Here is a 17,698-nt window from a genome sequence, read left to right as displayed (position 1 = left end):
TTTTTTTCCTTGAGTTTCAACAACCCCAGGCATTACCTACTGTAGCTGATGCTTTTGCTCTTACCATATCCTGCTACCTTTCCTGTCTCCAAAGCCCTAAATAGATTCCTCAAGGAATGTCTTCCTAAATTCCCTCAGACAAGAGGAGGAAGGGCTGTCTTTATTATGTCTTTACTCTAAAGTGTTTAGCATAGAAAAGCAGCTCTGGATTCATTTCATTAATAAAACAGAGTGAACAAAAGTCCTCCTGCATCAGTTTTACTCATGAGATCAAATTGTGTGATAACCACTCACCCATACCACAGAAACCACACAAAACTGGACCTGCCTAAGGAAGTTAAACTTAGAATCCCGTTTCCCCTTGGGGCTGAGTTTCCATTTTCTCATTTATTAAATAACTTGTAAACTATTTTTTAAATTAACTAGCTCTTGGTCCCGGCACCGTGGCTCACGCCTGTAATCCCAACACTTTGGGAGGCCGAGGCGGGCAGATTACCTGAGGTCAGGAGTTCGAGGCCAGCCTGCCTAACATGGTGAAACCCAGTCTGTACTAAAAATACAAAAAAGAGCTGGGTATTGTGGCACATGCCAGTAATCCCAGCTACTCGGGAGGCTGAGGCAAGAGAATCACTTGAACCTGGGAGGCGGAGTGAGCTGAGATCATGCCACTGCACCCCAACCTGGGTGACAGAGAAGGACTCCATCTCAAAAAATGAATGAATGAATTAATTAATTAACTAGCTCTCTAAAAGTTCAATAAAACTTATCCTGAGCTGCGTGTTGTGCCTGTGTGGTCTCACCCAAGGGAAGGTGAGCACATTCATACTGGCTGGTGAAAATCCAGGCAATATGTCTGTATGGTTCTTAAAGAACTGAGAAACAGCAAGAATATGCACAATATTTGTAAATAACTTGAGCCTTTATAAAATGATCCTTTTTTGGAAAATACACAGAAAAAGTTGTGCACAGGTTTACCTAGAATGTCAATTGGAATGAAGACGGTGATGGCTTAACCATCACAGGTCATTCTTATAGCACCAGCATTGTCTGTGAAAGGCTTTCAGGATTCATCCTTAGAAAGAGTTTATTTTCCTCTCACTTTCTCCACTGGCGTAAGATCACAGCTTTCCAGTGTCTCTTGGTGAGAAGGAAATACAACTTGATTCCTCTGTCTGATAAAGTAGGCTTGGGGCTTTTTTGTTTTTTTGAGATGGAGTTTCGCTCTTGTTGCCCAGGCTAGAGTGCAATGGCATGATCTCGGCTCACTGCAACCTCTATCTCCTGGATTCAAGCAATTTTTCTGCCTCAGCCTCCTGGCTAATTTTGTATTTTTAGTAAAGACAAAGTTTCTCCATGTTGGTCAAGCTGGTCTCAAACTCCTGACCTCAGGTGATCTGTCCACCTTGGCTTCCCAAAGTGCCGGGATTAGGATTACAGGCGTGAGCCACCGCGCCTGGCCAGCTTGGGGCTCTTAATGGCTCCCTCCTTGTTTGTAGGCAGGGCTGCAGCATCTGCCTTCCCTTCTTCCACACTGCATCTTTCTTCCCTCCTTCCACACTGCATCCTTCTTCCCTCTACACTGCACCCTTCTTCCCTCGGACTTGAATTTTGCATCTTGGTTCACTCCTGAGTGTTCACAACTGTCCTTCTGATTGCTATGTCCAGCACCAGCACATGACCATCCAAAGGAAGCCACTGTCCCTTTAGAGTCATGCTGGACTTCACCAGCAACATTTACTAGGTACCCCCTGCCTCTTTGCCATGAGGTCTTGGCAGGTACATCACTTATGACAAATTGTTTTCAGATTAAGAGAGGTTTTATTGGGAGCAAGGGAATTTAATTAAAGTCAAAGCCCAAATTCTGGCCAAATGAGTGTCCTCTGTATGTATGGCTGATGTCTAGGTTCTCTGTAAATACATCAATACCAGGGAGCTCACCTTTCCTCTTCCTTCCTTCCTGCTAATGGGGACCCTAAGACGTTTAGTGAGAAAAAAGGGTAACTTTGTTTCTTTCCAAACTACCTTCACTTGGACACATCCATGATGATTACCCTCTCTCAATGATCTCTGAGCACCAGGTAGAGCTCCCTATGAATGGACATTCCTGTGACCTCATCCAGATCTGGGATATTCCAGAAGATGATGTATGGAAGATGCTGTTTGTCCTCAGAATGCTCGTTTGATTTCCAGTGTTTGTTAAACTGCATCTTACATAACTTCTGAATCCAAGGAGTCATGGTCAGGAATCCATCAACCCCAAATGGGTCCACGACTAGCAGGGATTCTTCAAACTCCTTAAAGTTGTCTGAATTTTTCTGTATGTGATTTTTATTTTCCAGAGGCGAGAATCCACAATGCTCATGGTGTATTCAAAGAGGTCTGCAACACTGAAAAGATTGAAAACAGATGTTTGCTTGGACTACTTTTCTCATTCTGGTATCCCATGAGACTCTGATGATGTTTGCAGCTTTAACTCCAAACCCAAACCTAAAAAATATTTATCTGAGAGTGTCAGAGTAAAATTTCTGGGTAAAATCCCTGCCTGCTGAAGAAGGCACTTGTACTTCTAAAGAGGGCACGGCATGTCCCTACCTTGATATGATTAATGATTTCCAGCAATATTTGAGGCTTACTGGGCAGTACCACAAATCATTTCCTACTTTTCACAATAATTACCTTGATAAGAGGCTTCCTTAAGAAAGACAAAAAAAATTTATCTGGTCCCTGGACACTATCCTAAGATTTTAGTCAATTCTGTCCCAATCCTGGGCTTCCCCTGGGTCAGCCCTGTCTTCAAAGCTCAGAGTCATACTTACAGGATGGCAGAAGAATCACTTCATCCTAGGAAAGCTTCCTCAGAAAGCTGAGAAGTTGTCCCATGTTTGGGGAACAACAGAACTCACTAGAGGAGCATTGTATTTGCTAGTGTGGCTGGGACTTGGAGGGCCACAGCCTAAGATGGTCAATATGATGGGTCTTATCAGTTCCGGGGGCTTCTAACTTCAGTTGCCTCTCTCTCTATGACCCCACCCAGTCTTTTAATACTTCCTGCTCTGATCAACATTAGGGGCTATCACTTTTCCACCTTGGGCAAATGTCTGATGATGTTTCTTTCCCCCACCCATTCTCCCCACCCCCACCTTTTTTGAGATGGAGTCTTGCTCTATTGCCCAGGCTGGAGTGCAATAGCACGATCTGTGCTCACTGCAACAAGATTCCAGTAATTCTCCTACCTCAGCCTCCCGACTAGCTGGGATTACAGGCATGGGCCACTACTCCCAGCTAATTGTATTTTTAGTAGAGTTGGCATTTGGCCATGTTGGCCAGGCTGGTCTCGGACTCCTGACCTCAGGTGATCCACCCACCTCGGGCTCCCAAAATGCGGGGATTACAGGTGCATGCCACCATGCCTGGCTTAAATGCCTGATGATATTTCTTTACTCCAGATGTACATTCTAACTTCTGTTTATCATCACTGGGATGTCCCTTGGATAGATTAATCAGCATCTCAAACTTAATATGCTCAAAACTTTATTCTTGATCTCTGGTCACAAATATGCCTCTTTTCCTGTGTTCTTCATTTAGTTATAAATGCATCTCTTCTTCTGGGTGATCATACGAAAAAATTTGTGTGTTACCTTTGAAACTTCTGTCCGTGATCCTCCTTAACCAATACATCAACAAGTCCTGGCTGGGCGTGGTGGCTCATGCCTGTAATCCCAGCACTTTGGGAGGCCGAGGTGGGCGGATCATGAGGTCATGAGATTGAGACCATCTTGACCAACAGGGTGAAACCCCATCTCTATTAAAATACAAAAATTAACGGAGCACGGTGGCACATGCCTGTAGTCCCAGCTACTCAGGAGGCTGAGGCAGGAGAATCGCTTGAACCTGGGAGGCAGAGGTTGCAGTGAGCTGAGATGGTGCCACTGCACTCCAGCCTGGTGACAGAGGGAGACTCTGTCTCAAAAAAAACAAAAACAAACAAAAAACAACAAAAAAACCCAGTCCTGTCTATTCTATCTCCAAATTATATCTCATATCTGCCTACTTCTCTCCATTTCCACCACCTCCACCATGTTACCATTGTGCCTGGTGAGAGGGTTACATTTCTGACATGATTCCATGCTTGTCCCTCTCTGATCCTTTTTACCTCATGCAGCCAGAGTGAACTTTTAAAAAGGCAAATATAGCCACTGCCCTTGCCAGCTTAAAATCCCAACAATGACTTCTTATCGCATGTGGGATGAAGTCCAAACCTCTTACCTGCAGGTGACAGTTCCCATGAGATCTGACTCCTGCCTCTCTTGTCAGCCCCATCTCCTGTTCCTCCTGGTGTTGTGTCTGCATTCCAGCCACCCTCGCCTTGCGGGACCTTCAACACGTTCAGTTTGTTCCTGTACAGCAATGGGTCTTCATTCTCTCTCTCTCCCGACTTGGGAGTAGCGGGAAGATATCACAGATCACTCTATTCTGTAAGGAGAGCAGAAAAAGAGCATCCTTCAGCTTGAGAAAGACCTAAAAATTCTCTCTCCTGTACCACACAGTGGAAGTCATTGATGTTATGACACTTGCTCTATTATGCTATGATACCCCTTCCCACCCCAGCTCTAGCAGCTTAAGGATTGTTGTTTCATCATTTTATATTCACTGAGTATGATACCCAAAGGCAAATTATTTTAAGCTACTACTTATTTAAAGAGCCATGTTCACAAATGGAAGGCAGCACCAACCTATCTTTTCCTTTAGGGTCCAATCTGTGGCTACACTAGGTCCACTGAGACCTCAATTCTACTTTTAATCATTAAAGAGGCCAAGGAGATGTTATCAAATTTTCTCCCATAATATTTAGAATAAATAAAATGATCTTAGACAATGGGAGAGAAACATGAACAGAATAATGTGTGTATAATTTTAACTTTTGGTAATGTAAGCATTTGAATAACATTGGTTTTTAGAGCTTTCGTATTTTCCATTCTTTGCTATAAAATTATTAAGCACATACAAAAGTAGAGAATACTATAATAAACTCTCATGTATTTGTTACTTAGTTCAATAATTATTAACCTGTGGTTGATACTGTTGCACAAATACCTCCTCCAATGTTCCATTGTTTCCCTCCCAAACTCGGTTCTTTTCAAGCAAATCCTTGACACATCATTTCATCTGAAAATATTTTACTATGTATTTCTGCAAGTTACGGGCTTATTATTATTAGTTGAAACAGAGTCTCGCTTTGTCGCCCAGGCTGGAGTGCAGTGACACAATCTCAGCTCACAGCAACCTCTGCCTCCCAGGTTCAAGCAATTCTCCTGCCTCAGCCTCCTGAGTAGCTTGGACTACAGGTGCGCCACCACGCCCAGCTAATTTTTGTATTTTTAGTAGAGACAGGGTTTCATTATGTTGGCCAGGCTGGTCTCAAACTCCTGACCTTAAGTGATTCCCATCTCGGCCTCCCAAAGTGCTGGGATTACAGGTGTGAGCCACCACATCCGGCCAAGGGCTCTTTTAAAACATGATCAAAACATAAATATTGCACATAAAATTATTAATAATTTCTTAATATCATAAAATATTCAGTCTATTCAAATTTCTAAGATTATCTCAAAATATTTTACAGCAGTTGGTTTATTTGAATCAGGATCAATAGATACACATTGCATTTGGTTGACATAACTCTTAAGTTTCTTTCTTTTTTAAATTTTTTTGACAGGATGTCACTTTGTTAACCAGGCTGGAGTGCAGTGGTGTGATCTTGACTCACTGCAGCCTAGACCTCCTGGGATCAAGCAATCCTCCAGCCTCAGGCCCCCAAGCAGCTGAGACCACAGTTGCATGCCACCATGCCTGGCTGATTTTTGTATTTTTTTGTAGAGACAGGGTTTTTCCATGTTGCCCAGGTTGGTCTTGAACCCCTGGGCTCAAGTGATCTGTCCGCCTCGGCCTCCCAAAGTGCTGGGAGCCACCAAGCCAGGCCCCTCTTGTTTATTTTAATCTATAGATTTCTCTCTCTGTATTTTTCTTTTCATGTGTTTGTTGAAGAGATTAAAGAAACCAGGTCATTTTTCCTATGAATTTTACTAATTGCATCTTCATGGTATCATTTAACACATTCTGTTTTCTTAAAAGCTGGCAATTCGATTTGGAAGATTTATCAGATTAAATTTCTGTTTTTTGGCAGGAATGACTCATAGTTGTGTACTTTCAACAGGAGGCACATAATGTCTGATTATCTTCCTTTATGGGATGTTAAGATTGATTGCTGGGTCAAATCTTGTTAGTCTTTCCATCATTTTAAAGTTCCCCATCAGTTTCTCATTTAACAGTTTTAGCAGTCATTGATGATCACTGCCTACATCCATTATTTTACTAGGAGTTCTGAAATGATGTCATTATATTAATCCTTCATTTAGTAGCTGGAGTGCTGCTATAAAGAAAGACTTTTCTTCATGAGCTATATGATAATCCCTAAGCATAGTTTGTAAAGCAAAAGCAGAATAAATGCTTGACTGTTTTCTCAGTTTTAGAATAGTTAGTTCCCTAACATCTGCTAAATGTGACCAAAGACCAATGGTGGCTCATTTTCAGTATCATTTTGAACTCATGAATGATACAATATTAGATGCCTAAAAATTATTTGCAGTTACTATCCTTTTTGAGAACCCAACTGTCCCATCTTTAGTGAGTGAGGGTGTCTCTTTAATTTGGCTTCTAAACCCTTTTGACATGATCCTAGTGATCTTTAAAAGATTTATCTTATGTTCTAGTATAATAAGATACTCTAGCTCATCTTATCTATTTCCTGAACCAGATCTGACACAGTCATTTCTCCAAAGAGACTTGACGTGCGAAACGATGTTGCGAGATCACAGTCTGAGCCCTAGACGTGTTCCTTGCTCCATATTTCTTTGCCCCTTTCAGTGGACAAGGCTATATAAAATATGCACTTTTAAAAGAAAAGAATACCTTACAAGCATAGTGACACAGTCAACTGAAATAGAAGACAGATAAATTTTACTTTTTGATTTTATATTTGTGACTCTAATCACTTAACCTGAAATTCTTGGTTCTGGCAAAGTTAACATAATTACTTGTTTTTACCTTACATGTCTTAGTTTCAGAAAAATGATGCCCAAATCATTCAATATAAATATTGAATACAGTTTAAAATTTCTCCAGAGTAGGACCAGGCGCAGTGGCTCACGCCTGTAATACCAGCACTTTGGGAGGCCAAGGCAGGCGGATCACCTGAGGTCAAAAGATCAAGACCATCCTGGCCAACATGATGAAGCCTGGTCTCTACTAAAAATACAAGAATCAGCTGGGCATGGTGGCGTGCGCCTGTAGTCCCAGCTACTCAGGAGGCTGAGGCAGAGAATCGCTTGAACCTGGGAGGCGGAGGTTGCAGTGAGCTGAGATCACGCCACTGCACTCCAGCCTGGCGACAGAATGAGACTCTGTCTCAAAAAAAAAAAAAAAAAAAAAAAATTCTCTAGAGTTTCTTTTTACCATTAGGTTATATCCCACTTGGGACAGTCAGTCAAGTTACTGTATTTTAAATAACCTGAAATACTTTAACCCTTGTGTGGTTAAGTGGCTATTTATTTTTAACCCTCTGAAAAAGAATTGTTTTTGCTCACGTTGTTCTGTTTTCAAATAACTACAAAGATTTTCTTAGCATTATAAGAGTAATATTCTTAGAGGAGTGTAGATGAGAGGAAACACTTCTGTGTTTATAGCGAAAAAAGTACATTGAAGTGGAATAGTTGGTCAGATTACACAGTGGAGACGATGGAGCCTGCTAAGAAAGTAAGACTCCCACACTTGGACTCACTTCAGCCTTCTTGTCAAATTGGCATCAGTAACTATGACACACTTACTGGCCACAGCTGTGGGAGAATATCAATGCACTAGCAGAGATTTTTCTAATGAAACTCCCTGACGTACACAGAAAAATGGGTGACCATTTACCACTAGATTCCCTTCTAAACAGTCTACAAACATTCTTGTCTTCTACCAACCCCCAGAGTAAATTCACCCTTTTGCTCAAATTTTAGTTCACCTAGAACCTAATAAATGGTTAATATTATCTTTATTTTATGATGGTGTTTTGTCATCAGATTTCATTATTTTGCCTTTAGTATAGAGCAAGTTTTGCTCTATTCCCTTTGGGAATCGTAAACAAGGTGTACTAGCTTTCTGGTTAAATGGTGAGCATGCCACCCAGGTGAACTTCATCCGCATCTGTGTTCTTTAAGAGATGGTAACTGGGATTCGGTGTTTTATATAAGAATCACCAGAATAGTATTTATGTAGCTTTCAATAAAATATTTTCTCAGGGGACAAACAAATACTAAGTCATTTGGATATTAAACACTAGGAAGAGTTTTTTTGTTTTTTGTTTTTTGTTTTTTTTAAAGTAAGGTACATGGGCAGTGCTCTGCCCATCCTGATTTTTGTGTAAAATTTCTCCTTTCCATCTCTCAGCAATAAAAACTTACTATGGTCATACAGGGATCCTGAGGGATAAACACTGTGCACATGTAGCCTTCTTGCATTTTAGTATAATTACTTATTAAGTTGGTAATGTGCTTTGGACCTGCAGGAAGCCAAGTCATCTTTGAGAGCTGCAGCATGACTCGATTAAGTGATCAAAGTCCTTAAACTCAAGGACTGAGAAGACCCATCTTAGCTCTACTCTGATGTATTGGGTTGTTTTGGACAAGGCACTTAGCCTGTCTATGCCCACCTACTATGAAAGCATGCTGCCTAGTATGAAACCTCCAGGGACACGGTAAGAAAGTGTCCATGGTACTCCCAGGGGACACTTTTATGGACACTCAAGAGAAATACTTATCTTCCTCACGCTACATAAAGTCTGTTCTCTTGGTTTATGCTAATTTTGTATTTGCAACCCACATTTCTTTTTTCTTCTCCTCTTTGATTCATGATCTATTTGAAGGTTCTGCTCAAGAATCTATTTCTGACACTCCATTCCTGAGTGCCACTGCCAGTTTGGATTGTCTTTTTCTCCCTTCCCTTACTTTACAACTAAGCGATATAGATGTGGAAGGATTTATATCACCCTACAGAGGAGTTTTTTTTTTTTTTTGAGACGGAGTCTCGCTCTGTTGCCCAGGCTGGAGTGCAGTGGCGTCATCTTGGCTCACTGCAAGCTCTGCCTCCCGGGTTCACGCCATTCTCCTGCCTCAGCCTCCCGAGTAGCTGGGACTACAGGCCCCTGCCACCATGCCCGGCTAATTTTTTTTTTTGTATTTTTTAGTAGGACGGGGTTTCACCGTGTTAGCCAGGATGGTCTCGATCTCCTGACCTCATGATCCGCCCGCCTCGGCCTCCCAAAGTGCTGGGATTACAGGCGTGAGCCACCGCGCCCGGCCCCAGAGGAGTTTTTGTGTCCTGCTGTGTCCCAGGCCCACGCCCAGTTGCAGTGTGCTGCAGTGAGCATTCCTTGCATGTGAGCATGTTGGCTCTTTGGAGGTCTTCCTGTGGGTTTCAATTTTGTTTATCATTTCGTGTTTGTTGTGGTTTGAACATGACACTGATGGATCTATTTAAAAACCTCAACCTTTTCCAACAGAATATCACATTTATAACTTGTAACGTTCACTTCAATCAGCAAGGTCAAAAAGTTATACATTAGGTGTAATGACCATGAACGTACTATCATCCCACACATGTCAAAGGCCTCCTTGTAAGCTCCAACGTTTGCTGTGGCCACATTAATTATTTAGTGGTGTGATAGCTTACCTTCTATTTCTATGCTAATTTGAAACTTTGGAAAGCAATAATCACATTTCCTCAGTCCTTTTCTGCCTGTTATTTTTGATGAATGATTGATTGTGGTGCCCTTTTTAAAAAAAAGATTAGCAGTCAGAACAAGATATTGGTTAGAGACAATGCCTACTGTCACCAATACAAGGACTAATTTCATAAATGTTGTGTTCCAAGAAGAGTTTTGTCCTGGCAAATAAATGTGTATGCCTTATTTTGTCACAAATTTTAAAATATTATCTATAAATATTAAAATACATTATAAAATATATGCACATATATTATATTATTCTGTTTTATATGAAAGAAAACTTAGGCCGGGTGCGGTGGCTCACGCTTGCAAATCCCAGCACTTTGGGAGGTCGAGGCAGGTGGATCACAAGGTCAGGAGATCGAGACCATCCCGGCTAACACGGTGAAACCCCGTCTCTACTAAAAATACAAAAAATTAGCCGGGCGTGGTGGCGGGGGCCTGTAGTCCCAGCTACTCGGGAGGCTGAGGCAGGAGAATGGCGTGAACCCAGGAAGTGGAGTTGGCAGTGAGCCGAGATCGCGCCACTGCACTCCAGCCCGGGCAACAGAGCGAGACTCCATCTCAAAAAAAAAAAAAAAAAAAAAAAGAGAAAGAAAGAAAACTTTATCTCAAGTTCATTACCAAATGCTTCTTCCTTTAAAGAATGGTGGGGATTTTTATTTTAAGTATCTGCATTTGTTTAGATCCACAAGTGTTTCCAATCCTTTTGCAAATGACCGCTGCATATATACTGTTTTAATTTTTACTGTGGAACGTTAGGTCCAGGGGAGTCATATAGGGTCGTGAAATAAATATCACTCTAGCATCTATTCACTTCCTTCTTGATTTTGGCAGATTTTAGTGGGTGAAGGAGAAGTTTCTGTCTATTTAAAAAACAAATTTTGCAGGTCTTCAGCCCTAAATTTTCTCCGTTTCTTCATAGCAATACCCAATACCATTGTTTCAGTTCTTCTTCATAACATGATAGAAAAAGTGAACCATCTTTGTCCAAAATCCAACATCCAAATTGTCAAAAATCCAATTTGTGGCAGTTTTCTTGACTCCAGGTCATTGGACAAATGCCTTTAATAATGAAACCACAGTGGCTTGTAATATTTTGCCTTTGTGTTTAGGATCTTTTTCACTTCAAACAACCTCCACAATCCTACTGTTAGGGTATGTGCAGTAATCGATATCCTGTATTTCCCGACTTGGCTGCAGAGAACAGAACATACAGTGCACATGCCAGCCTAACGTGACAGCCCCTTAGAGTGACAGGCATTGCCTTTTTTTACTCAGATTTATTCCTCACCCTGCCCCCAAAAACAACAATTTTGCAGTCTCTTGTGCCAACTGGTTTCTAACTAGATTCAGAAACAGAGAGGCACTGGCAGGAGCTGGGAGGATGAGAGGAATAGAGAGACCAGAGTATTTCTCCGTCCTTCCCTGACACTCACCTGCTTTGGTGGCTTCTCCAGCAATGACTGAGTCTCCTCTGCAGTCCCAGATCCTGCCAGCTAGGCCCTTCCTCCGTGACCCTAGCCTCTTCCCAGGCCGCCTCATAAATCCACCTCCCCCAGGTGGTCCTGGGCTTGGATTCTGAATACACTCTTCATATTAGTTTCTCAGGGCTGCTCTAACAATGTACTGTAGACTGGGTATTTTAAAACAACAGAGACGTTTTGTCTCACAGCTCTGGAGGCTGAAAGTTCAAAATCAGGGAGTCAGCAGGGCCGTGCTCCCTCTGGGACACTGCATAGAATCTGTCCTCACCTTTTGCAAGCTTCTGGTGGTGGCCACAATCCCTGGCATTCCCTAGTTTGCAGCTGCGTTATTCTAGTCTGTCTCTGTTATCAGAAGGCCATCTTGCCCCTATGTCTCTGTGTCTCTTCTCTTTTTATAAGGACACTAGTCCTATTAGATTAGGGGCCCACTATTCCAGTCCAACCTAATTCTAACTTAACTCCTTACATTTGTGATGATCTAATTTCAATATACCTTTTTGAGGGGATACAATTTAACCCATAACACCGCCTTCCTGTGTGGTCGCAGCTTGCCGCTATTGCTAACCTGATGTATCAGGTTGTTTGGGGCAAGGCACTTAGTTGAATCTCCTCTGAGATGCAAAGAACTGATGTCGTCTTTCACTGCCCCTTGTTGGCCATTTCAGCTCTTCCAGCACCTTCCTAACTAGTTCCTCTAATTAAATTCTTACCATTGAACTCTTTCATCTGGGCTTTATTTTTCTGAGTAGACCTTGATGGCTACACCAATAGAAGAGATGTTTCTCCTTGTTTGTTTCTTTTGTTTCATATTCCTATTATTCCCTAGTTAGTATTGGTTTAAAGAGCAACAGAGGATAGTGCCAAACCTTCCCACGAGCTGAAGAATTAGAGCAGGTGGCTCTCTCCCCCAGACAAGAGCTGCCAAAAACATGTATTCACTTCAGAAAAATCCTTCAGCAGACTGATATACACCATGAGGCAATAATCATGATTAACTTTTCTTTTTAAATTCTGAATGGGTACGACATCAGCTCTGAAACACAAAAGAGTGTCTAACAGATGTCAATCATTTGGCCTCATCAGAATGAGAAATAGAACAAACCAAAACAGCAACTTGGAATGTTTTTAATTTTCTTGGACTCCTCTATATCTCCCACATGGCATTATTTCTCAGTGAGTTGCTTTCATTTTCATTTGGTGCAACCCTTTATTTTCCTACAGAAATGTTCATACCTGTGAAAGAGACATCATAGTAGAAACCAGCTATGATGCCCACAGAACAGCTGTGGCCAAGGAATACTGAGATTATCTTCTCTGTCAGTCCCTGCAGGCGTGATGGAGATGCTCTCTCTTTAGGTCCACTGGGTTAATTTGGCTCCCTGAAGACCTCGACAAAATGCCTTCTGTGGTGGCATTTTTGTTCCAGGAAAGCATTTTGTTAATTTTGTGCTATAAAATACGTCTTGGGGTGCATGAGAAATAAGTGGTGTTCAATGAATGGGCTATAAAATCTTCCTAAAGAATGGTGAGGGAAACTTTCTAAGGCTGGATCTCAGTGGCAATAAAATAAGGGCATACAAAAGCACTTCAGTTTTTTAAATTTATTTCTAATCTATTTAGAGACACGGTCTCACTCTGTCACCCAGGCTGGAGTGCAGTAGTATGATCATAGCTCACTGCAACCTTGAATTCCTGGGCTCGAGTGATCTTCCCACCTCAGCCTCCCAAGTAGCTGTGACTGTGAGGGTGTGCCACCACATCTGGCCATCTGACTATTTTGTTGTTGTTTCGTAGAGATGGAGTCTCACTTTGCTGCTCAGGCTGTTCTTGAACTCCTGGCCTCAAGTGATCCTCTCACCTTCAGCCTCCCAAAGTGCTGGAATTACAGGAGTGAGCCACCATTCCCAGCCCAGTTTTAAAATTATTAATGTTGTGCAGACAACTAAAGATAGCCCAGAATGGGTAATTTGATTCATTAATTAATTGACCATCCATTCATTCATTCATTCAGCAATGTTTACCCAGTGCCTGTTATATTTGAAGCCTGACTCTAGATAATGGGAATATATAGTGGAAAATGAGAAAGTCAGGGATTTTGCTCTCACAGATCTTAAACTCTAATAAAAGAAAAGACAGTTAATAAGTAAATAAGAAAATGACAGTGAATGATAAGGGCTTTAATAAAATTAAAAGAGGCAATGTGATAGAGATAGCTTGGGTGATTGCCTGGAAATCATCCTGGTTCCTCCTTTTCTCTTTGGGCAGGTGATATGGTTTGGCTTCGTGTCCCCACCCAAATCTCATCTTAAATTGCAGTCCCTGGGTGTTCAGGGAGGAACCTGGTAGGAGGTGATTGGATCATAGGAGCAATTTCCCCCATGCTATTCTCATGGTAGTGAGTGAGTTCTCACAAGATCTGATGGTTTTGTAAGTGCTTGGCAAGTTCCTCCTTTGCTCACTCTCCTCTTGCCTGCTACCATGTAAGACGTGCCTGCTTCCCCTTCTGCCATGATTTTAAGTTTCCCGAGGCCTCCCCAGCCATGTGGAACTTTTGAGTCAATTAAAGCTCTTTCCTTTATAAATTTCCCAGTCTTGGGTAGTATTCTTTATAGCAGTGTGAAAACAGACTAATACAGCAGGGCAAGCCTCTCCAAGGACGTGTCACTTGGGCTGGGGCTGAATGACAAGGGAGGCACAGCTTTGCAAAAGACCTGGGGGAAAGAACATTTCAGGCAGAGAAAATATGAAGAATAAATTCTGAAAAGCAGGAATAAACTCAGGGAGTTGGAGAAGCATAAGCAGCTGGCACTCCGAGTATACTGAGTTGTGGAATATGAAATCAGATTAAGTCAGAGGCCAGCAGGCCAGGAAATGTAGGGTCTTGTTGGAGTTTCAATTTTATTTTGTCATCAGTGGGAACTTTTTGGAGGATTTTTAAAGTATGGAAGAGAAATTATATGATCTAAGTGTGTAGAATAGACTTCAGAGAGGAAAGAATGAAACCAAGGCGGCCAAAGAATTGTCCAGTGAGAGATGGTCCCTGAATTGGTGATGGTGGCCCTGGAAATGGACGAATATGAACAAATGCAAGGGGAATTTTGGGAATAGCATTCACAAGACTTAGCAATGAACTGGGTGATGGGATGTAGTAGGCAGACATTAGGATGACCTCTGTTTATCCTCACCTCCTGATATTCATGCCCTTGTGAAGTCTCCTGTGTTTGAATATGGGGTGAGCCTATGACTTGTTTCTAACCAACAAAATATAGAAACAGTGATTGCATGGCACTTCTGTGAATGCAGTACATGAGATCTAAATGTCTGTTTTGATAGCAGACTCTTTATTAGCTCTCACCCTTGCTGGCATTGATGAAGCAAGTTTCTGTATGGAGAGGCCTTTATGGCAATGAAAGATGTCTGGCCAATAGCCAGTAAGGACCTCAGGCCTTCAGTCCAGTAACCCACAAAGAACTGAATCTTGCCAATAACTATGAGGAATTAGATAATTCCCCACTTGAGCCTCAGATGAGACTGCAGCCTGGGCAACGCCTTGATTGCAGCCTTGTGAGAGACCCTGAAGCAGAGGAAGCTATGTCTGTATTCCTGCTCATAGAAACTGAGATCAGAAGTATGCTTCAAGCCACTAAGTTTCTAGTAATATTGCTACACAGCAACAGATAATGATTATATGGAATAAACAGGAATGAGAAATCAAGAATGACTTCTTGAACAACTGGATAGGAGGTAGAGTAATTTACTGAAATGGGGAGGCTTGGGGAAGAATTCTACTCTTGAGAAATCAAGAGTAGAGGTTTCAAATAAGTGGTTGGATATGCACATAAGGAGTGTAGTAGAGAAAGGTGGTTGTCAGCAGCCTATCACTGGCATTTCCTTTATCCAGATGTGTAAAATCAATAGAGTAATTACCAGATCTCCCCTGTTCAGGAGTGCTGTGTAGGCTGGCCTAGGACATGGGTTCTTCTTTTCTACTCCTCCCCACTTTGCTGGACTTTATTCCCCTACACAATGCTTTGGTACCCCTGCTATTACCATATTCTCATTCTGCCTGTCTCCCTTTGCTCTTCATATCCTCCTGTCCTAGGTCCAGCTTTCGTAGCATCTTTTACCAAGATTTATTCCAGACAGGGGATCCTTTCAGATCTTTGCATTCTCTCCTCATTTCCTAGCCTGATCAAAACATGCCTTTTGATGCTCATTCACCAAGGATTCTGCTACCACATAGCAAATATACGCTGAGAGGTGGTGCTGTGTAAGGAATATGGATTTGGAGAAAGGTTGGAATTTGAACTGAAAATCTACTACTCATGGGCTGAGAAAGACACATAACATCTTCATTTTCTCATCTGAAAAATAATGATAGCAATGATAGCAATGCCTACTTCCTAATGTTGTTTAAACATAAAATCACTGGAGATATAAAATGCCCAGTAAAGTGCTTGGCACATAGCAGGTATGGTAAATCATACCTATTATTATCAAACTGATTTTTTCTAAAGTGAAAAAAATTATATCTGGCTAACATATTACCTTAGAGCTCTTATATTCCCAAATTTAAAATAACCGTATTTGATTTCCATCAATGCTCTAGTCTATTTTTATCAGTATTTAAATGTGTTCCAGACACATCTGTCTTTAAAAAGAATTTTTTTCAATCACTCCACTTTCCTCACTAGACAGCCTCATTATCTCTCCCCTTTCCTTCAGAATCATGCATTCTGAGCCTTGTCTGCACTGTCTTCATTGCCTCGTGGCTACTTCTTGCATTCTGTACACAGTGTTCTGCACCTACTGTGCCACTTTTTTTTTTTTTTTTTTGAGATGGAGTCTCGCTCTGTTGCCAGGCTAGAGTGCAGTGGTGCGATCTCGGCTCATTGTAACCTCCACCTCCAGAGTCCAAGCAATCCTCCTCCCTCAGCCTCCTGAGTAGCTGGGACTACTGGTATGCCACAACACCCAGCTAATTTTTTGTATTTTTAGTAGAGATGGGATTTCATCATGTTGGCCAGGATGGTCTTGATCTCTTGACCACGTGATGCACCTGCCTCAGCCTCCCAAAGTGCTGGCATTACAGGCTTGAGCCACTGCACCTGGCCTACTGTGTCACTTTTAAGGTTGTACTTCCAATGTCACCAAAGGCATTGTTGTTACTAAACCCGATGGCTATTTTTCAGTCCTTATCTTACCTGAGCTCTTTGCAGCAATTAATTGTATAGACCACACTTCATTGTTGTAACATTCTCTTCCATCTGTGTTTCCCATAGGTGATCTTCATTCCCATGGCTTCAATGACTGACTATCCATGGGCTTATGTTTTCAGTCTGACTCTCTCCTGGACTCCCGAACTGCAAACCTAGCTCTCTTCTGGATCCCCCAAGCTCTTGTTACTCAATCAAATTTACTACTTTCCCATGAAACTGCTTCTTCCCTCATTCCATCCGTATGAATGGCACTACGGAGACTCAGCTTCCTAAGCCAGAGACCCTAAAGCCACACACACCCCCACTACCCACTCCTTTTCCACTTCAAAGCCCTGTTGATTGTTGAGTTGCTGTGTTCTATAGATTCTGCTTCCACAGCAACTGTGGAATCTCATGACTGATCTCCACCCTCCTGGGGTGATATGGTTTGGCTGTGTCCCCACCCAAATCTCATCTTGAATTGTAACTCCCACAATTCCTACGTGTCATGGGAGGAACCTGGTTGGAAGTAATTGAATCATGGAGACGTTCTGTTCTCCGTGCTGTTCTCATGATAGTGCATAAGTCTCATGAGCTCTGATGGTTTTGAAAACGGCAATTTCCCTGCACAATCTCAGTCTCTCTTGCCATGGCCAGGTAAGAAGTGCCTTTCACCTTCCACCAGGACTGAGGCCTCCCCAGCCACATGGAACTGTGAGTCCACTAAACCTATTTTTCTTCCCAGTCTTGGGTGTGTCTTTATCAGCAACGTGAAAATGGACTAATACATGGGGCCACCTCATCACTGGCTGGATCACTGCACCTGCCCTCCCTAGTCATCTTGCTTTCAGGTTTGCCCCTTTCCAGTCAGTTCTCTGCATTTAAGTGATCCTATTAAAACGCAAGTTCACTCACATACTCCCCTGCTTTCAGCCTTTTCAGTGCTCCCATCACCCGATGTCTGATATTCAAACTCCTTAGCATGGCATTTGGCGCCCTCATCATGGGGCTACTTTGTGACTGCCCAGCATTTTATTCATATCTTTCCTTACCCCCATACTCCCTATTTCAGTCACACTCAACTATTTGCAGTGACCCCATATTTTACACTCTTTTGTCACCCTTCCTTTCTTCTCTTGTCTTCTCTTCTCTTCTCTTTTCTTTCTTTTGACGGAGTCTTACTCGGTCCC

The 17,698-nt window shown here is 42.2% G+C and overlaps 1 long non-coding RNA gene across 1 annotated transcript; it reads right to left on the bottom strand.

Annotated features, from left to right (window-relative positions):
* Positions 1 to 495: 495 nt before the first annotated feature.
* On the bottom strand, positions 496 to 16,897 carry LOC129060956 (uncharacterized). The gene is made up of 3 exons (XR_008527865.2): positions 16,515 to 16,897; positions 4,267 to 4,473; positions 496 to 2,387 (listed from the first exon to the last, which is right to left on the bottom strand). It is a non-coding gene; the product is annotated as an uncharacterized LOC129060956 (long non-coding RNA).
* Positions 16,898 to 17,698: the final 801 nt, after the last annotated feature.

The sequence above is a fragment of the Pongo abelii genome, chromosome 1, assembly GCF_028885655.2.
Source record: "Pongo abelii isolate AG06213 chromosome 1, NHGRI_mPonAbe1-v2.0_pri, whole genome shotgun sequence".
NCBI classification, from domain to species: Eukaryota; Metazoa; Chordata; class Mammalia; order Primates; family Hominidae; genus Pongo; species Pongo abelii.
The sequence above is the reverse complement of the archived record's forward strand: the minus strand, read 5'-3'. Positions and strand labels throughout refer to the sequence as shown.